The sequence below is a fragment of the Physeter macrocephalus genome, chromosome 8, assembly GCF_002837175.3.
Source record: "Physeter macrocephalus isolate SW-GA chromosome 8, ASM283717v5, whole genome shotgun sequence".
NCBI classification, from domain to species: Eukaryota; Metazoa; Chordata; class Mammalia; order Artiodactyla; family Physeteridae; genus Physeter; species Physeter macrocephalus.
This window is the reverse complement of record NC_041221.1, coordinates 10638453-10660916: the sequence shown is the minus strand read 5'-3', so window position 1 is coordinate 10660916 and position 22464 is coordinate 10638453. Positions and strand designations below refer to the sequence as shown.

Genomic DNA, 22464 nt, shown 5'->3' with positions numbered 1-22464 from the left:
AGAGAGTTTCATAAATACAATTTTTAAAAACAAAGAATGATTATGCCTTGTAGGCCTTGTTATTTGATTGATAATATATCATTGGTAATATTGTGGACTGAATTGAGTCCTCCCCAGATTCATGTGTTGAAGTCCTAACCACCCCCCATCTTTGTGTATGTGGAGATAGGGCCTTTAATGGGGTAATTAAGGCCAAATGAGGTCATAAGGGTGGGGCCCTGATCCAACAGGCCCCTCTTCCTTATGAGAAGAGTAAGAGACACCAGGAATACACGTGCACACAGAAAAGACCATGTGAGAACACGGTGAAAAGATGGCCATTTGCGGGCTTCCCTGGTGGCGCAGTGGTTGAGAGTCCGCCTGCCGATGCAGGGGACGCGGGTTCGTGCCCCGGTCCGGGAGGATCCCACATGCCGCGGAGCGGCTGGGTCCGTGAGCCGTGGCCGCTGAGCCTGCGCGTTCGGAGCCCGTGCTCCACAACGGGAGAGGCCCCAACGGTGAGAGGCCCGCGTACCGCAAAAAAAAAAAAAAAAAAAAAAAAAAATGGCCATTTGCAAGCCAAGGGGAGACCCAAACTTGCAGACACCTTGATCTCAAAATTCCAGCCTCCAGAACTGTGAGAAAAAATAATTTGTGGTTTAAGCCCCCTAGTCTGTGGTATATTGTTATGGTGCCCCGAGCAAACTAATACAGGTATCTTTCTGGGACTTTAAATATAAATTTCAGTGTTCTAATGGCTAAATAATATTCCATTCTGTGACTATGTGATTACTTATTTAAACAATCATGAACATTTATGTTGTGCCTAAAGGGTTGCTAGGGACACCTTGGCACGTAAACTGTGTGCATTTATCAAATCAATTTTTAGGATAAAATACAAGAATGGAATTGCAGGGTCAGAAGCTGTGCTGGTAACAAATCGTGTCACAGGGGGCCACACCGGCTTCCCAAAAGGCCGTACCAACTGGCGTGACCACATGCAGGATTTGAGAGCCAGTGCCCTACCTCCTCCCAAACTGGACGTGTTCGGTCCTTAAATTGCTCTGCATTTGTAGGCAAAAATGATCATTTAATTTCACAATGGAAGTTGAATATCTTGATATTTCATTACTGAAATTTCCTTTTCTCCTTTTTAAGTAACCTCTCTGTATCCTTTTTCATTTTATTTCCAAGACTCTGTTTTCCTTAATATTTAAAAGTTCCTGTTATCACATGATAATCCTTTCTCTGTAATACGTTACAATATCTTTTCCAATTGGCCGTGGTCCTTTTCATTTTGTGTTGCTTAGCTGTTCACTTGTTTATTGCCATACAGAATTCTTAAATTGTTACTTCATTGTTTCTGGCTTGCATGCCATGCACAATTTTTTTTGTCTTTTTCCCAAAATATTCACCTAAATTTCTTTGCAAATTTTGTAATTACCAGGGGAAAAGCAAGGGTGAAGGATGTTTGCTACACACAATATTTGGAACTAAAAGAAATGGTGTTTTTACTTTTTGATGTAACACACCCAAGTAGCCGCATCGGAGCAGGTCAGGAGATGTTGTTTGGGTGCTGGAGTCATGCATTCCTCTGGCTGGTGGGTCGCCGACAGCATAACCACTGTCTAATGGGTGCTGGGGCTGGGGTCCTTCCCTAGAGCTGCTGCGTCAGACACGCAGCTGAGCCCAGTCATCTGTGCTTCTTCCGGGCCACTTGGTGACGCCGGAGCTGCTCAAGTCTGATGAGCAGCCACTCTGGCTACTGCGGACAAAGCTGCCCCCCGACCTCACGTGCATTTCCGCAGAGAAGCTTCCAGGGCTTTAAACCTTACATTCTCTCCCTGTCACTAGGGCTACACCCACTCAGATGAGGACATTTAAATTCCAGCTCAGACACGCATACACAAACACGCACACCTGCTTAAAGCCCCGGTTACATGCGTGCGTGGACGTCACTTACTCTGAGAACTGGGTGGATTTTAGAAAGAGCGCCACCGTTAAAGCACAGATTGCGTGTTGAGTCAGAACCCACAGTCTCCTCGCCTCTGGCCCCCCAGGCTCTCTGGGAAGGAAGCAGGTGCTGCTGCCCGCACCCGGAAGCTTCTGTAGGTCTGCAGGTGAGATGCTTCCGCGTTAAATACGGAAGGTCGAATGAGGCAAAACCTCCAGTGCCTGTCGCATGAACGTGCTCCACGCGGGATGGAGGGGATAATGCTACCCTCTTTCTTCATGGGAAGCTGCATGTGATACTATTAAGCGTTCTTGGATATGCCTGGCGATTCTGAGCTGTGCTTAAATATTTCCTATACCTGTTTTGCATCTGAGGAAGCGGAAAATACACAATATAAATATCCATCTATGAAGACGGTGAATTGGGAAAATCATAAAGGAGACGTTTTAAAATCTTTAGCCTCAGGTCTGTGGTTGTTTCGCTCCGATCCTGTGGTGTAAGAGACCAGGTCAGGGTGTGTGATGCGCGCTTGCTCGCCTGAGCAAGCAGTGAATGAAACCCGCTGATGCCCCGGCGTGCCCCGCTCGGCAGCGCTCCTTTCCACTGGGGCCGAGTCTTCCTAGTGGGTTTCTGCTTCATTTAGAGCTGTCAATGCCTCAATTAGTGCCTGCTCACCTCCCCTGGGAGGGACAGTTACACATGTCACTTCACAAGCCTCTGAAATCTAAAACCCCCCCGAGAGCTGCCGGGTCATAAAGTATCTTCTGATTAACGGCGCTGTTTGCCAAGAACCCCTTGCTCCTTTCTATTTCTTCCTGTGGAAGATTTATCAACTGCCATAAACAGGAGACCCCAAGAGATGCCACCTGCCAGTAGTGACAATGAAAGTATCCCCGCAAATGTGCCAAGTGAGGGTTTCCTGATTTTATGCCTGGATCTGAAGCTCGTAAGCCCACAGCACAAAGCAAGGGAAAGCACTGATTTGAGGTGCCGGTGTGTAAGGGGGGTGGCGTGCTAGTGCATGTGGGTGGGTGGTGCACATGCGTGTTTGGCGCGTGTGTATGTGTGCACTGACTTATCCTGCCATTTGCTGTCAGGCTAGGACCCGATCTCCATTCCCTAGCATCATTGATCCTACAGTTCAGTACGTGAGGAGAATCCCTTCCACTTTGCATTAAGAAGGAAAAGGCGGGTAGTTCAGGCTCCCGCAGGGCTGGGTTTAGCTGTTTGCTTGTTCCTTCAGAAAAGGTGCTTTCCTGTCTGTAGAATCGCTGGTGTTATTTTCCACCTCCATTACCTCCCTATCGGTCATTGCTTTAGCAACCCTATAAAATAGGGCAAGAGACCATCTGAGCGCTTTGAATTTTTCCTTTTTAAGAGAGAAAGCTCTTTAGAAAGAAAGAAAGAAAAAATATATGTGTGTGTATTTATCTTCTAATAAGCATTATTAAAAATGTACATCACCTTGGCTTTCATATAAAATTTTGGAGAAGGAATTCAGGATAATTTAAATGCTCCAAGGGCCCAGGAATTGTCCTATATGCCTCCAAGACACACACATACATACAGGCGTGCTCACACGTGCACATCCATGCACGTGTGTGGGATGCATGCGTGATTGTACACGCATGCACTCTGGCACTTATAGAAAAATACACACACATGCACACAATCACAGGCACCCGTGCACACACACACATACCCTTCTATCAATCCGTGTCAATAATCCCTTTGAAGACACCACTCGAAACCTCTTTTTGGAGAGCAAGCAGACTGTCACCCCATTCTTTTCATATCGAGTTACCAGAATTTAGCTCTTGAAAAAACCACCTTTCTTTTTCTTCTAACGTATGCGGTCAGTGTTCTAGACGATATGATGGATACATATTATTTACCAAATTTATTAATACTTCATTTAGGACCTACAAAAGTGAAATTTACTTTTAAACACGTTTTTTAATTGCTTACGCTTTATGAAAACCATACAGTGTTTAAATCTGTAAAACCTCTAAGATCCCCTCATCCTAACACTGTTTTGTCTTTCCCTTCTGATCCCGGCCTATATACATATATATGAAAAGCACTTTAGCCTTGGTGGAATGTAAATCTAGTTGAGAAAGCAAGTTCATGGATACGAATGTTAGCTGGAGAAAAATAACTAACACTATAAACCCTGCACAGTCTGCAAAGGGCTTTTCATGTGTTTGATCTTTGCGGCTGCTCTGGGCTAAGGGAGACGTCACCATGGTACCCGCTGAGGAAGCGGGCTCAGGGTGTCAACACTCACCTAAGTGTGTAGCTCAAAAGCTGGCAGAGCCAGAACTCAGAGGCAGCTCTTCAGATTTCAGATCCTGCCCTTTTCCTCAACACCTCCACAGGATGCTGGAGAAAGGCTCCGGGTGATCTGGGGGGCAAGGGAGGGGCAATGCCAAGAACAGCTCTAAAGCAGCGGTTCTCGGCTTTAAGCATGACCCAGCATCACCTGGAGCACCGGCAGCCCAATTCTGGATGGCCAGCCCCAGAACTGGCATTTCTAGCAAATTCCCAGGCGATGTTTCTGCTGCTAGTTCAGGGCCCACTCTTGAAGAACCACTGATAGGAACAAGTTAATAACAAAGATTGCAGCAAGACTGTACATTTGTACAACTGTTTTTGAAAGCTGTTTAGCATTGTCTCATAAATTTAAAGAAACACAGTTACCTTGACTGGAAATTCAATTCCTCTAAATGTTCTCTAAAGACTTTCATGGATAAGTGACCGTGGTTCACGTACAAATATGCTGATAGTCACGTTGTTTGCAGCGGCCAAATTCTGAAACCTCCCAAGGAAGTAAACCGTAAAAGTTCATTCCAAGAGATATTACCCAGCAATGAGGACACCTGCAGGCCCCATATATATATATATATATATATATATATATATATATATATATAATATTATGTATACATACATTCAATATATAACACACATAGCAGATATCATGCAGTCATAACAAAGAATGGAAGATGGAAGACGGAAAACAATACAGCACGAGCCTATTATATATACAATTCAAAACCAGGCCAGACGAAACTCAGTTGTTTATGGTTGCATACCCCAGGGCTATGACTGTGTTAAAATTCAGGTCCACCCCTTACTGTGTGACCTGGAATGAGTCATTCAGTCTGTCTGTGCCTCAATTTCTGTGCTCATAAAATCAGGATAATAATAGCACCTACCTCTTAGGGTTGCTGTAAAGATTAAAAACTAATGAAATGATCAACATAGGGCTTAATACATGTTAGCTGTAATTATCATCATCATTATTACACCAGGTGTCTTTAAAAGGACTTTTTGTGTCCCTCATACTAGCAGAGTCAAATGACAAAGACATGCAGGGAAAAAAATGATAATCAAATTAAATAACCCAAATATTATAACCAAATCCAGCTAACCAACTTAACGAAAACACATATGCATGGCATGCAAGCACATGGGAAGATCTCATTAGCGGCCAGATGAAGAAGTACTGAATGAATGTTGACGCAGGATGGAGACCAAGTGGTCAAAATGGCTTCAAGGAAAAGGCCAGATGTCAGAAATTTTAAACTACGGTGGGGATTGCAGGGCCCAAGGCAGGACCAATGTCGTGGTCATTGGCCTGTCTTGGATAAGATTCTTCAAGTGGAGGAAGACCCTGGGATGCCCTGAAGAGGGAGGTGGCATGCGCACAGCTGCCAGAAGACACTGCCCTGAATTCCAGGGACCCCAGGGCAATAGGCGTGGCTGCTGGTATCGGCAAAGTGAGGCACAGGTCACCACCAAGAGTGCTAAAGGGGATGACGGTTTATCTTCCTTCCCTTTGCTCCTCCGTGAAAAACAGCTGTATGTGAAGCACCAGCTTAAAAGTTAGAACACTGCTTTAGACCAAACTGCTCTGTGTATCCTTCCCTAAGTCAAGGAAAACTGCTGGTCCTGTTTCCACGGAAACTCCTTGCCTTTCAAGAACCATATCTGAATACTTCAGAAGGGAGAACGTTTGGCCGGGAGAGAATCCACCTCCACGCTCCTGCACGGGGTTGATGGCAGGCCCTGGATCCTCGCGGGTGGTTGGTTGACTACTTGGGCTCCTCGTGGTCCTCTCCGTGGGCCACTGGGTGTCCTGGTGACACGATGGCAGGCTTTTCTCAGTGATCAGAAAGAGAGGAGAGAGGCAGGACTCCAGTGCCCAAGGTGGAAGTGCAGTCTTTTATAATCTAATCTCAGAGTGACGTGCCACCACTTAGTATTCTATTGGTTGTGCAGACCCACCTCCCCGGTACAGTGGGAGGAGGGGCTGTACCAGGGTTTGCATACCAGAAGGCGAGGATCACCAGGGATCACCTTGGCGGCTGGCTAGCACATGGCTGATTATTATTATTTTTCTGATTCATATTCTGGACTTCACTTAATTTTTCATGATGCACGGTTTATTTTCTTACAATTTTTAATTTATTTTTTACTTTCACTGTTGGCAGAAAATCAAAGTCTACTTAATAGATTTTTTCTACCTAATTATTAGGAAGTTTCCTTACTGGACAAAATGTAGCTTCTGTAGACATGACTGGACAGGACCAAAAAAAAAAAAAAAAAAAAAAAGGAAGAAATGACCAGCCTATCTCTATGCCAATTGGTTAATACTTATTCTTGTCATGCAAAATACATCAACTTTCTTCCAGTAATGTGACTTGAAACAAGTTCAGAGTGAATGTAATATAAACCCTAAATGTCGTCCGTCTTTACCCTGACAAGTTTAATCATGTCACGGGGCCCTGACAAAGCCGCCAGGAAGTGGAGATGTCGTCATTCTTGTTAAAGTTTAACATCAAATACAGCCCACTGCAGCTGGGAAACACGTATTTGATTAAGGGTTATAATCAAAGTAACTTCATTATGTAAGCATAATAACCCAGCCTAGAAGATATATTAGTATGTGCTAAGAACATGTTAATTCCTGGCTGGAGAAATCATTGTCTTTATGGGGATTAGAGCTGCCTGGTAGGCAGTCTTCCTTGCTGAAGCTTTTATGAAAAATACGTATTTGGACAGGAGGAATTTCTGATTCTGCAGCAGTGATAATAGCACTTTGTGTTTCTGCGAGGCCTTTCTGGGGACACACTCAGTGGGTTCCACGCCCATGATCTCATTAATCCTCCTCAGAGCCTTGGGAGGCTGGAGGGCCCATTGTTCTCACAGATGAGGAAACAGAGATACAGCTGAGAGGCAGAGACCCCAAACCGGGAAAAAGCCACTCGGCCTTTGAACGTTGAAAAGAAGCAGGAACAGAATTGCAAACCATTTTCTCTAGCAAAGGGCAACAGACATTTTCAAGAATAATGCTCTGAACACCGGTGGTCATAGCAGCCTTATCCTCAGTAGCCAAAAGGTGGAAGCAACCCAAGAGTCCATCGATGGACAAATGGATAAACAAAATATCGTATCTACGCACAACAGAATATTATTCAGGCCTGAAAAGAAAGGAAGTTCTGATGCATATTACAACACGGGTGAACCTTGAACACATTATGCTGAGTGAAATAAACCCATCACGAAAGGACAAGTACTGTCTGATTCCACTCATAGGAGTTGCCAGAAACTACCAAATTCACTGGGGGGTGGAGGGCTAGGGGCTAGGGGATGGAGATGGGGAGTTGTTGCTTCATGAGGACAGAGTTTCAGTTGAGGAGGATGAAAAAGTTCTGGAGATGGATGATGGTAAAGAATGTACAGCAATGTGAATGCACTTAACGCCCCTGGACTTGTGGCTAAAATGATCCACTTTACGTTATGACTATTTTACCACAGTTTTTTGAAAAGGAGAAAAATGGGGCAGGAGTAATAAATTGGGAGATCGGGACTGGCATATATCACACTACTGTACATAAAGTAGATGTCTAATAAGGACCTGCTGTATAGCACAGGGAGCTCTACTCAATACTCTGTAATAATGGCCTATATGGGAAAAGAATCTAAAAAAGAGTGCATATACGTATATGTATAACTGATTCACTTTACTGTACACCTGAAACTAATACAACATTGTAAATCAACTCTACTCCAATAACAATTAAAAAAGAAAACAAAAGAAAGAAGAGGAGAAGAATTCTGAGGATACCGTGCATTTGCTGTGACTGGGACATGCGACCGTGGGTTCCTCGGTGGCCCCCAGGTGATGCGAGGATAGGAACCACAGTGACAGGGAAAGATGACGTTGGGAGGCTGCAGTGTGCTGGAAAGAGGACCAACCCGTTCTCTCATTACGGTTGCCTTGGTGATGGGCGTAGGGGAGGCTGCTGGTCCCCAGTCCATGTTCAAGGCTGCGGTTAGTGTGCCCGAGCCTTGCCCGAGAGACTGTCCCTCCCAGCTTCGTTACCCCCTGCAGGTAACCAAGCTCTTCTTGTCTGCTGGTAACCACTGTGTCCGCCTAGGAGGCTGGGCACCTAGCAGCATCGAGGGCCAGCGCCCAGGGTACGCAGTCAGTGCCGTTGCATGGGGTTCCCAGCTCCCAAGGGAGCCTGCACTTGGGGTTTAAGCTTCTTCAGCTGCTATCTTGAAGGTCTTCATAATTTCATCTTTAAATGTGTTTTGTAATGCAGTCCGATGGCGTAATGCAGCGTGAACCGGGGACTTGAAGACTCAGCTCCCGCGTTATCCCACCTCCTGCCGCCTCACATGCTCGGCTGCCCTCCCTCCCCCCATTTCCTGGGCCCCAGGCCTCCCCTTCCCTGCATCCACCCAGCCCTCACTGCCGTCCTCCACCCCATGGGGACCTGGGCGTGTGTTGGAAGATTGGGGTCAGACTCCCCACGGCAGCTCCACGTGGGGTATAAAGGGAGCCTCCCTGCCAGAGACGGCAGCACCAGAGAGCTTTCAGAGGGCCACGCACGGTACCTGGGGGTCAGCCATCTAAGGCCTGGGTGCGGTGGTCACCCTGGGGAGAAGGGAACCCTGAGCTAGTAGGGTGCACACATGTGCTTGCAGGTCCCAGGGGGTGTCCTGGGTGCCTGGGAGGGTTGACACAACAGTAAATGGAAAATCTTGCTCCATCTGGATTAGCAATCTACTGCTGATTATTCTCTGCTATATATAAAGCAGTGCTGTGAGGGAGGGGAAAAGCATTTCTCAATACATCAAGCTTTTGTACTGAATTTTTCGTAATAAACAATCAAGGCTACGAGTTTTTTTTTAATGGAAAAGAGAAATTTTGTAAGAAGGCAGTATTAACCTAATCATCATGTAAGCACTCTGGAGGAAGGGTTCTGCAAAACTTTGTTTTATGGTTACTTCTTCTCTTAGATTCTTAATTCGTGAGGGGGATGAGGGGAGGGAAGGGTTTCTCCTGAAAAGCATTAGTTGTGGCTTCCCTGGTGGCGCAGTGGTTGCGCGTCCGCCTGCCGATGCAGGGGACACGGGTTCGTGCCCCGGTCCGGGAGGATCCCACATGCCGCGGAGCCGCTGGCCTGGTGGGCCATGGCCGCTGAGCCTGCGCGTCCGGAGCCTGTGTTCCGCAACGGAAGAGGCCACAAAAGTGAGAGGCCCGCGGACCACACACACACAAAAAAAGCATTAGTTGTGTTTTTTAAGGTAGTGTAACTTGCTTAAAATTCTTATGTGACATTAACAAATAAAAAGCTGTTTTAATATTTTTAAAAAATCTCCAACATGACACATGGAGAGAAAGAGAGACAGAAGAAGAAAGAAAAAAGGCTTTATATTTTATAACTTTAACGGCACCTCTTTCGTGCTTTGTTAACAAAAGTCTCCACATTTTCGTTTTGCTGTGGAACCTACGAATCATGGAGCCTGTCCTGCCGACCTCATCTCTCAAATAGGCGATAGGCTTGCAGGAGGGATGTTGAGATTTTTATTTTGCAGCTGAGGAAAGGGAACCTCCAAGGACGTCAGGGGAAATCTCCCCTGAATGGGTCCAGCCCCAGATGGAGGGGCTTCCAAGGATGCTCTGGCACCCCTCGCCCCAGCAGGCAGAGTTCTGTGCCCTGTGGACCAGCCTTGGGGCCTCAGCTATGGTCAGGCAAAGCGGCTTTGCACTTGGGTCCGGAAGGCCCGGGTTCTCCTTGTAGGTCTTTGATTGCCTTGTTGCATGGCTTTGGACTCCAATTCTGTTTACCTGCCCTGATTCTGTTTTAGTATGGGTACATGGAATTAAGCATTCCCTTCTCTACTGAGAACACGCATGTCACTGTGAGGTCACGGATGTAAAATTGAGCTGAAACTTGACAGGATACAGAGGTTCAGATGCATGATTTACCTCACGAGGTTTAGCTTAGACCCGCTTAGCTTCCCCAGAGCCTGGCGAAAGAAAGAGAGGGGAGAGAAAGATTCCTTATCTAGGGAGTAAAGATAATTTTATTGTATTAATTTTATGATGGTATTGATTTTTTTAATCTTACTGGATGCAGTAGAGCTTTGGCTTAGGGGTAGGAGAGGGACCGAAAGGGAAGAGGTTCTCGTTTAGCCAGCCTTAAACCCTCCAGGCCTGTTTCCTTACTTACAAATAAAGAGGAAGGGAACAAGATGTCACGTATGAAATGAATCCTAAAGTTCTCTTATATTTTAATCTTAATTTTTTTCCCCTTCAAAAGAGGTGTTTGGTGTCTGGTTCTCTTTGATCATCTGCATAGACATCTGTTCGTATAAATTTAAATCCGATGAATCTGCTAGAAGTGGTATTTCTACATCTTTCACACATATTTGTAGTATAATTTGGAACGTACTTAAAATAGCACTTATAAATATGTCTCGGGTCATTTCTGTGGCCAGCGTTTCTATCCCATCAGGTTGTTGTGTGGATTGAATACCTGCACAGAATATAGAAAATGTCCCAGCACAGTGTCAGGGTGCATGAAAGTTAGCTGTTGTTATTATAAGATGGTGTGTGTGTGAGAGAGAGAGAGAAGGAGAAAGAAGAAGAAAGAGGGATAAGATGAAAGGAAGGAAAGAAGACAGACAGGAGAGAAGGAGGGAGGGAGCGAAGGGGAGATTAGGAAGGAGATTGGTAAGAGGACAGTCAGAACTGGAAAGGCCTTGCAGCTTTCCAGTTGAGCTGTTTCACTCCAGGCTGTATATTAGGATCACTAGACGAGCTTTACATAAATCCATTCCCAAGCCCCACCCCCAGAGACTCTGGTTCAGTTGATCTGGGGTAGGGCCTAGACACTGTTATATTTTTTAAACTGTTCCGCTGATTCCAACTTCTGAGATGCAGGCCAGGTTGCGAACACCTGGTCCCATGCAGCTCACCTATGAATCAGATGAGAAAACCAAGTCCCAGGGCAGCCAATGGTCTTGCCCTCTCATGGTGTCGTGTCCATGGGTAGCATGAGGTTGGAGCCCAGCCTCCTTGCTCCTGGTCCCCTTTCTCCTCTCCTCCTCTGAGAGGACCAGTGCTCTAACCCAAGGCCACCACCAGATCCCAAACCACAGCTGCAGAGTCCAGAGTAAAGCACTTCCAGGGGGTCTCCAACCCGAGCAGCCGAATCCAAGAAGACGGCTGCCATCTTAGTGCCTGATCTTTGCGACACTCACGGATTCACGTTTTCACCTCAGCCTATATTATGTATTCCGAATAATGAAAATTATGTGTTCAGTAACTTTTGATTGGCTGATGAAATAATAAGGAAAATAAATTTTGATTCAAATCTCTGAATGAAATGTTCATTGTGGAACACAGGCATGGCTCTTCAGCTTTCTGTATGTTTGAAAATGTTTATAGTCAAATGTTGGGAAGATGTAAAAAAATATTTGAAGGAGTAGCTAAAAGAGAAGGAAGAAGGAGTAGCGTAAAAAACGTGTTCATGTCTCAGAACATCTCCGTCCGCGGCCCTCCCAGCTGGCAACCCTGACTGTGTCCCTGACTGTGTGTCCCCGACTGTGGTTTCCAGCTTGGGTGTTGGGGCAACCTTGTTGCCTTGTTCTTAGCTCCACACCGTCCTCTGCCGCCTCTGTTCTGACCACGTGGAGGGACTGAGGGACTCCCCAGGATGCAGGTCTTTCCTGCTCAAACACAGGAGGTCCTGGGCGCTTGGGAAGATTGGCTGCCGTCTATGGGAGTGTCGTTATTGATAATAATGATGGTTTTAAAATAGGATTCATTAAAGTCAGATCTTGGTTGACTCTTCCATTTGGGCCTTTGACACCCATTCCTCTTTTCTCATTTTCTCTTTTCTCCTCTGTAAAATGAAGGAATTGAACCATACTATCTTGACGGGCATGTTGTCTAGTTGCGGCTTATCCAGGACACCTGGTATTTCCTTTTGTTTCTTCTTCAGTGGTCTTTGTGGCAGAGCTAAGGTAGAAGAAAAGAAATAAAACTGTGTTAGGATCAGTTTTGTGTTATTGGTAGAGTCAATAAAACAGGAAAGTTTGGAAATAACCTTTCTTATCAATGATTTATTAATATAATTTTTTTTATTTTCTCTTTTTCCTTGTGTTGAAAAATCGGTGTGTCCCTCAATTTGTCGCTGAATTCCCTGTCCAAACATGCAGTGATGTGCTGTTCATATTTGCAGGGTTCACTGTTATGAGTAAGGTTGGTTATTGCTCTTAGGTAAACTCACACCTCCTCAGTGCTTCTGGCATGATGGGAACACCCTTTAAAGTCATTCACGTAGCGACATACCGTCCTATGTCGTGTTCTGGTAAATCCTTTAGTGTTAAACAACTAGCTGTTGGGGGTGGAGGGAGGGAAGAAAATCCTGACTTCTAGCGTTTGTCAGTTTCAGTGGTGTAAATCCTCCCACTGTGGCCAATTTCAAGCTAAATAGATGGCATCACTGGACTGCAGAGTTGATCTCCATATGCAGAATCGGCTCCCCTGGGGGTGGCAGCGGCTCCACTCTCTACCCCTGCATCTCTACCCTATGAGAAAGTAGGTCAGATGGGCCTCCCTTAAACCATAAGAACGTAGATTTGCTGAACGTTAAGATGCTGTTAGGTGATAGCCTGGTTTATGAAGGAAATTTATGAAGCGGTATGTAACGAAATAAAACAGCACTCTCTTTAATGGGAAGTTTTGCAGGAGAAGCACAGGGTGAGCCATCTTTGAACAAAGCCCTCCTGGTCTGGATTTCCTTTGCACCCACTAGCAGGGCTGCTCTGGCCTCCCCTTGGTGCCCATCCCTGTTACATTACCCCATCCGTTCGTTATGCTTCAGAGACCCTCGCAGAAAGCCCTGCTGCACTGACATGCTGTCATCTCTCAGCACCCGTGACTGTGACCAAGGAAAAGGTTGTGCCTTCAGACATTAGCATTGCAAAGAGACGTGATGATGATTGCTTAAAAAAAATTCTTCTGACCATTTCTTTAAAGGGCTGAAAATACTTGGGTGGGACAGAACATGGGCTTGTCAGACTATTTCTGACTATTAACCAGAACTAAAATACCCATTTTGGTGGGGCACTCCTCCAAAGGAGACATGTGAGTAAAAAAAGAAGCATTTTTTTTGCAGAGTAAGAGGGACAAACCATAAACCAGAGGGCCAGGATTTAGTCGAGGCACTTCTCCCACGTAGAATGCAATAAAGCTTTTCATTAGTAAGAAAAGGAAAGGGCAGAAAGCAAGCAAGCTCTCCAAGCAATGCTGCATTTTCTTGGAGAGCAATAATATCTTCCTCTAGTTGGATGTTTCAAAGTGATAGGAGATTACATTCAGGTGAACACCAGCCTTCACAATGCATTTGCTCCCTCCCCTACGTAGCAGCTCATAAGGTAGGACAGAAACCCTTATTGTAGAATTGATTCACTCTCATTGGAAGGTAAAGAACTGCGAGTCATTAAATACCCCAGACCTGGGAAGTGATCACACCTACCATGTCCTTACAGGAAATCTGTATTTTTTCACACTCTGCCATTTTACAAATTGCTTTTTTTTCCTTTTTCAGCAAATACCACACACTGAGAAATCCTCTATGTGACCTTTAGATGCCCATGACACTGGGAGGCATTAGTGTGGATTAATTTCCAGAACACAGCTTTGCCACCAGAGTTTCTCTATTCTGTGCTCAGCACAGGGAGTTGTAGAAAAAGGCTGCTTACTGGAGAGACCAGGGGGCCACGTTCCAAGCTAAATTCCCAGCTTTGATAAGAATGAGAAGTAAATATTTTCTTCTTCTTGGGCCTACAACAGATTTATGTACAGTTTTGCAGTTGAGGTCACTTTTGGTGGCTTTGGGATCTTTAATTATCATGACTTAGCTCTCAGCCTTTATAAGAAAAAAATCTTGGTTAGTGGATATGAGGCCAAATTGAAGACGTCTTTAGTAAAGAAGCCTCATGAAGATGATGTGCCCAAAGACCTGAGCCGACCACAGCCCCCAAGTCAAAGCCCATATTCACATTCATTCCTCATCTGAAGAACCCCTCTCCTGGGGCATGAAGAAATCCCTGCCATCAGATACACGGAGAGGCCATGGATCTATGCTCATGTAACACTGACTGTGTGCTGTGGACTGGCTTCCTTGAACCTCTCAACAATCATTATCTCCATCTGACAAAAACCAAAACTGAGGCACAGAATAGTTAAGGGACTGTCTAAGGCCACACAGTGAGCCAGTGGCACACCTAAAGATTCAGATTCAGGCAACTATGATGACAAACTAACCCATCAACAACAAGTATTCAACTGGTGGTTGTTTTGGAAATTATATGAGGCATACACTACATCCTCCTCTGCAGAGCCAACCAAAAGAAATTGTTTTTTCAATATAGAATATATGCCATATTTTCCCACATAGTCTGGACCTATGGTTAAGGTCAGCTTAAAACAATTCTCAGTCTCCTATTACAGAAAAATCCAAAATAATAATGGATAAACATAATAGTTCAATTCTCTGTCACGTAGCTTTTTTTTTCTGGAGCGAGGCAGGCCAGGCTGGGATAATAGCTTCAGGGTGTCATCAGAAACCCAAGCTCCCATCTTCAGAGTCACCTCATGATCCAAGATGGCTGCTGGTGCTCCAGCTATCAGGTCCTGATTTCAGGCTGGCACAGGAGGAGGCAGAGGAAGTCTAAAGGGATTCCAACCAGCTGAGCATGCCTCCCAGAAGTTTTAGATATATCACTGCCTTGATCTCAGTCATATGGCAATACCTGGCTATAAGAAAGGCACTTAAATACATTCTTTCATTCAGGTATAGATTTTTTTAAATAATGTCTCCTGTTAAAAACTGGGGAAAGAAAGAAAAAATGGGCTTGGGGAGGCAACTGAAAATATCTGCTCAAGGTCAATAGTTCACACCTACTGTTAGAGTTTAAGGGGGCCCCCAAAATAATACCACTGAGTTCAGAATCAAGTAATGGAGAGACACAGGAGTAGCCTAGTTTGATAGGAGACTTCTGGAGAATGAAGTCTAGAATTAGGGAGAGTTACGCACCCAGCCCCTGACCAGGCCGGAGGCGCACAGCTCTCCTTTTACTCAAACACATCCCCTATCATTATGGGAGGTTTGCAGATCCAACACACACCCAACAGGTAACCCAAAGGGACTGGGCCTCACTGATTAGTTCCTTCCCTGCTCTTACATCAGTAAGTCACTGCCCCGTCATGCAGGAGAGAGGTCAGGAGTGCTGTTCTGATAGCAGGTCCCTCCATTTTGGAAGCATAAGAAGTGGGCGGCATGTCCCCAAACAACCGCCTACTTGTTTTGGCTGATGGGACCGCACTTCGTTTATGATGTTCCTATCACTTTATTTCTGATCTGTAAATTCTTCTGCTCATATGCCCAGTGGCGTGCTAGTAAACATTTAACATGCAGATGTCAAAAAAGTATAAATAATAATAAAATATATAATATTAGATATCATCAATTCCATATAGCCAATTCAAGCTCACAAAATACTTTTATTGCTTTTCAATGAACTTTTGCATCTGTAGCTCCTATAAGACACCCTATAGCTAATGAACCAGTGTTCCAACGTGAAGTTTGGTTGGTACTTTTGTTTACAGTAACAAGATGGAAGTGAAACAGCAAAGACTTATATGGGAATTTCATTTGTCAACGGTGTGAGTGATTCTTTGCTGAATCAGATGGATCAGACTTCTTTGCGGAATCTTTCATACTAGAAGAATCATTTCTCAATATTTAGGGCTATGTAGCCTGCAGTGGCTTCAGATATTTAGTCTTCATTATCAGCTTTTCCTCCATCTCTTCCTTAAATCCAGGCAACCAATAAAACAGTAAACCAAGTCCTGATGTATATAACCTCTGCAGACGTGAACGTGAGCTGACTCATTACCTTATAAGTCCCACAGTGTCCCTGTAAGTTTCACACAAACCCACTGTCTGCCTGAGATCCTGGACAAGCCCACGCAGGACCCCAAATCCCTGCAGCCATGAGCATTTCTGAGGGGGTCCCCACCCTCCATTGCATTTAAGATGCGGAAGCCACCAGCCAGCATAACACATCTCCCCACCTGTACGCCTTGGCTCAGTACCTCGTACCCCTGGACACGCCCACATTTCAGCATCTGTTAGGATGAGGCCCATAGTCATCGTCACAGCCCCCATGGAGCCGAAGCATCAGAGTGACTCCCTGCTTCAAATTCAAAATATGGAAAAAGGAATGGAGTTTCTGAAAACACTAAAAACAAGACTACCACATGACCCAGCAATTCCGCTCATGGGTCTAGATCAAAATAAACACAAGAACACCAATTCGAAAAGATACATGCACCCCAGTGTTCATAGTGGCGTTATTTACAATTGCCAAGGTATGGAAGCAACCTAAGTGTCCGTCAACAGATGGATGGATAAAGAAGTTGTGGTACCTATATACAATGGAATACTACTCAGCCATAAAAAGGAATGAAATGGTTCCATTTGCAGCAACATGGATGGACCTAGAGAATATCATACTAAGTGAAGTAAGTCAGAGAATGATACATATTTTATGATATCACTTATACGTATGTTGAATCTAAAAAATGCAACAAACTAGTGAACAAAACAAAAAAGAAGCAGATCCACAGATCTAGAGAACAAACTAGTGGTTACCAGTGGGGAGAGGGAAGAGGTGTGGGGCAAGACAGGCATAGGGGATTTTAAATAGGGTTATTATGGGATTATATGAAACCATGTGTGTGAAACTTCTGAAAATTGTAAAGCACCATAGAATTTAAAGAATCTGTCATTCAATTAAAAAAAAAACAGAAAAATAACAAAAAACAAACTCAAAATATACCTAAACATGGATATACATCCAAATGAAAATAAATATTTTGTCACCTATGTGTCTTCCTCAGCAATGAGTTGTCCAATGTGGGCTAGACCTAACATAAACTGTCCTGTTCTTGAATACTTTAATTAACTTTCCCATTTTCTTCTACATTTTTGGCCCTCAATTTTATCTAATAAATCTTACTATGGGAAACCAATTCCTGTCTGTAAAAGATGAAGTGATTGTAGAAGCAAAAGAAAGCATCTTGAGATTCTCAAATAATTTACCTCCTTAGAACATAATTTTTTAAATTAAAAAGTCAACTGTGTTTCAAATTCACAAGGAATTTTACAACATATACAAATATGGGGTTTGCCATTGTCGTGGAAAAGGATTTTTCACCAGGAACAGTTACCCTGACTCACGTTACTGAGCTTCCCTGAGTACGTCTCGAGGAGCTGGTACCCACTGCTGAGGACATCCTACCAAGGGCAGTCGTCTGCTGACAGTGGCAGTGGCAGTGGCTGTCCCTCCAAATCCCTCCCAGGAAAATGACAGCACCGCCTTCTGTTCTGGTATGTTTTTCGAAAGAAGACCTTCAGGGATGCTTATACAGAGATTTTGAGTCCATGAGCACAGAGTAAATCGCCCACAGAACTGACTTCTCCTACCCTCTTGGACACTCAAAATGTTTTTATTAGCCATTTTGGAAAGAAATCTTAAGTATTTTAAATCGTTTTAAACGAGGCTAGTTTAACATTTTTTAATGGTTCAGGAACATCATTTAAAAACCCCCAATGATGGTCCTCTGGAGCCCCCGGAAACACTCAGGGTTGGCTGAGATGAGTGTGGGGGGGAGGGGAGGAGAGACACTGGAGTTGCTGGACTCACGTGGCCCCCGCATCACCATGCGTCCTGAGGTTCATGCCTATTCAGTGCTGTCACACTTCCCTCTCTCGTATCAGCTCTTTCATTCCTTCCCTTTTGTTGGTGGTCCCACCCCTGGTAGCCTGCCTACTCTCTCCAAGGGTGGGTTTCCATCTGCCATGGGCAGGAAAGTAACTTAACTGCAGTCATGTGTCCTGCTTGTAAACATTAAACAGAGAGCATCAGGGACTTTCCCCTGCTGCTAAAACATTTGCATTTTGTACATTTTGGGGCCATTTTGGGGTTCTTAGACACGATATATGATTGCTTCATTTTTTCATAAATATATTCCCTATGGTTGAGGTTTACTGAAATGATGCCACTATAAAGAAAATTCTTACTCCATGTTTAAAGGAAAACTGATAAGGAGACATGTCCAAAGAACCTCACAGATGAGCCTGGCCCCTCCCCACCACCAGGTTCAGGAAAGTGATCCCAGGCATCACAGCATGCTAGGCAGGGTGGGGTCACACACGGGGCTCTGCGCACCAGGGCAGGTGTGCTCCACGGCCCCAAGCACAGGTGTCCAAAGCTTTTGTCCAGGTCCCCCTTGGTCAAGCTGTGAGCTTTCTCTTTCAGCTCTCCATCCACACATAAGATGTCCAAGTTCCACACCCCTGTTCAAAAGTGTTCGGTAGCAGCCAGAGCTGTTTGATGACAGATAATGCAAAGACAAAGGCAGGAGCAGGGAGATGGGGGGAGAGGTCCACTCTGCTCCCTGCTCCTCTTGGAGCTTCAGCCCAGCCTCCCCTGCTATGGGAGACACTCTTGAAGAGGGTGCCATGCCTCCCTTGGGCCCTAGCAGTGGTGTGCTTACCAGCCTCCTCTCTGCTGGCGCCCCATGGCTGGTGGCTATCTGGACCGGTCCATGGCTCCTTTACCTGGGGCCGTTGAATTCCCAGGGCTTCAGACCTTGTCCTCAGTGAAGAGGAGAATTCGGGAAGGGACCATCGTCCCGGATTCACAGACCCATAGACCCTTCTCATGCGCCTACACAGGCTACCGCTGGAAGCCTTCTGCCATCAAGATCTCAGAGGAGGGACAGCTCCAGTCCCTGTGTTTGCTTAGTTCTCCCAGGTGGCAGACATCTCCCTCTCCTGGAACCTTCCTCACCACCCTCAACTCCTCTGTAGTGGAAGCACCGTGGTGGATCTGGGGCTTCCACAGCCAAGAAGCATCATGCTGGAGCAGAATATGCCAGCTCATCTTCTTGCAGCTTTATCCAATCTCTACTCTTGGAGCTCCCCCACTGATTCTGGCGGTGGAAGCGCTGCAAGAAGGACCTCGGTCCTTGTCTTCTTTGAAGAAAGAATTCAGCAAAGAGACCAAGATTGTGAAATAGAGACAGAGTTTATTAGAAGCAAAGTACGTGTGGAAGAGCACAAAGGCGAACTCGGAGTGAGTTGCACACAATAGGGGCTGCTTAGGTTGCTTATAGGGGGACATTTTTCCAGGTTGTCTCTGGCCAATCATCTTGAAGTGTCTGCAGGAGACTGGTTGCAGCTGCTCAGCCTGGGCCTGTCTCCATCACGTGGTTGAAGGGGAACATTCTTTCCATGCCCAATCTTCTTACATAGAGACTGCAAAATGGTGGAGCCACTTGGGAAAATAGTGTGGCAGTTTCCCAAAGTGTTAAACATACAACTGCCTTGTGACAAAGTCGTTTCACTCCTAGCACCCTACCCAGGAAAAATAAAAACATAAGTCAGCACAACAACCTCTATACAAATGTTTGCATTATTTGTAAAATCCAAAAAGTGGAAACTATTCAAATGTATACCAACGGGTGAATGAATGAACGAAATGTAGTCTATCCACACAGTGGACTATCACTCAGTAATGAAAAGCAACAAAAGTACTGCGTACACACTCTAGTATGTATGAACCTTGAAAACATGCACAGTGGAAAAACATCCAGAAAGCTAGAGACAAAAAAAAAATATTTACTGTAGGATCCTATTTTTAGGAAATGTCCAGAAAAGGCAAATCTAGAGGGACAGAATGTCCATTAGTGGTTGCCTAGGACTGGGGGTGGGAAAGGAAAGAATCCATAAATGGACAGGCAGAATCTTTTGGGGTAATCTAAATGCTCTAAAATTTGAGGTGGTGATGATCATACAGCTCTATATACTTGTATTGGGTTGTACTAGTAATGTCTGTGTGTGTGTGTGTCTGTGTGTGTCTGTGTGTGTTGGATAATGTAAATACACTTGTTTTGGGTTGAATGGTGCCTCCTCAAAATTCACGTCCACCAGGAACCTCAGAATATGACCTGATGTGGAAGTAGGATCTTTGCAGATGTAATTGGTTAAGATGAAGTCATACCGAATGAAAACGGGTCTTAAGTCCGATGACTGCTGTCCTTACAAGAAATCCGTGTGAAGACACAGAGAAACGTTCAGAGGAAGTACCCATGTGAAGATGAGGGCAGAGATTGGAACAAAGCTGCCACAAGCCAAGGAACACCTAGGGCCACCAGAAGCTGGAAGAGGCAAGGAAAGATTCTTCTCTAGAGCCTTTGGAGGGAGCGCGGTCCTGGCGTCATCTTAATTGTGGACTAGCCTCCAGCACTGTGAGAAAATACATTTCTGTTGTAAGCCACCAGCCTGTGGTCATTTGCTACTGCCACCCTAGGACACGAAGACAATACTAAAACCCACTCACTCGTACACTTATAGCAGGTGAATTTTGCGGTGTGTTAATTATACCTCAGTGAAGTTGTTAATAAAATTAAAAATTGTCTTAAATAGGCCAGAGGAAGAGAGGGATAAGGACCAAAGGTTAGGGATGGTAGAGCCAGTTCTGCCAATTCTCAGATACGCAGGAAGAGGAATCTCACCTTGGCTGTAAGCGGCTTTCTTTAAGATATGGGACTCAGAGTGCGTCTTTTCCTACGTTCCGAATCTGTCCACTCCACATCTTGTTATCTCTGCCACACACCCACTGACGATAGAGAAATGTCACAGTGCAGGGTCTTCCACGGGGTTTCAGGCTACAAAGCTGGTAGATCTCTGGCTTCTTTGTCTCAAACCCTCCCGAGCGGCCTTGGGGAAGACATGCCCCAGTTATGTGCCAGTCTCAGGAGAAGGCCCAGTGTTTCTGTGGTCAAGTGCCCGGGGATGGGACACTGGAGGGCTCTGAGGTGGGATGTAAAGAGCATAGTGTGAGCTTGACCTTATAAATGAGGGAGGGTCTTTCTTTCTGTGATTGGGAAAATGAGGTTAAAAAACAGGCGAAAAATATAGATTTGTTTTAGTTCTTTTTAAATCTTCCTAGTTGTTTTTGATAACATCTTGTTGTTTACTCATGTTTTAAAAATATCCTGAAATGTTTTGTGTATGATTATTTCAGGTTCTGTGTCTGGTAAAATTCTAGCATCTGAAGTCTTTGGGGAGTGCTGATTCTCAGTGAGAGTAGATTGTTTCCTCATGTGTTTTTTATTTTTGTTTTGTGAGTTCATGTTTAGAGAAGGTTTATCTGGGAGAATCTCAATGGGCCTGGATAAAGGACCCATCCTTCTGGAGTGTGTTTTTGTTTGCTTTTGCTGGATTCCTCAGCCCCATTACCAAGCTAGGGTCGCCATCACATCAATCCTTTAGTGGGAATTTGACTCCAAACCTATGCAGAGTCAGACCAGCTGCAAATTCTCAAGGGAGATGGTTTTTCTTCTTTCGCAACACAAGCCAAGGCAGCTTGCTTCTCCCTTTGCCATCGTGTGGTCTTATGTATTGACTGATTTTTGGCGATTGGCTTGCTCCTAGGATAGAGCCCTCAGAGGAGCTCTGCTTGGAGGTTTCACTTTTATCTCCTGCCTCACAGGCAGTCAAAGCACCCGCACTGTGACACCTGGGGCCTTTCAACGTCCACCTTTGTTTCCGGCTCCTGGCTTTTCTCTCACTTTCTTATAAACTTAATATGCATTTAAAAGGTGTTTGTTATACACTGTCCAGCATTTCTAGGTGGTTTGTGGCATGGGCCTGGGGTCTCATGTCTCCTGGCATATTGACCAGGATGGGAGTCTGTAGATGGATTTTGAGGTGGAGCGAGGCAACTGGACAAGTTTCACAAATAAAGATTCCTGTTCTCTCAATGCACCGGGATGAGATTTCCTGCTATAAACGATGGGAGGAGGATAGGTCCAAGGTTTCCCCGTGACTGTAAAAGTTTGTGCCAGCTGTGGGATGGGATGTCGAGAGGTCAGAGGTCACTTCAAGGAGTGGTTATAGCAACAGCCAGGGCTCCAGCTCAGCTGACTAACACGGGTTCGTTCCCATGGCTGACAAGGAGGGTTAGAAATGTAGGAGATCACAGAAGGAGTGTAATTCTCAATGGAAGCCCCCTTTCCCATCCCATATGCAAGTCACATCATTGTCCTGTGTGTTCTAGGGGTTGTGGGTCTGCCGTCCACAGGG

The 22464-nt window shown here is 45.1% G+C and overlaps 1 protein-coding gene across 1 annotated transcript in view; it reads left to right on the top strand.

The window, feature by feature from the left end:
- Window positions 1–22464, top strand: part of DSCAM (DS cell adhesion molecule) — a 759593-nt gene that overhangs the window by 581232 nt on the left and 155897 nt on the right. The gene's annotated exons all lie outside the window — the stretch shown is intronic.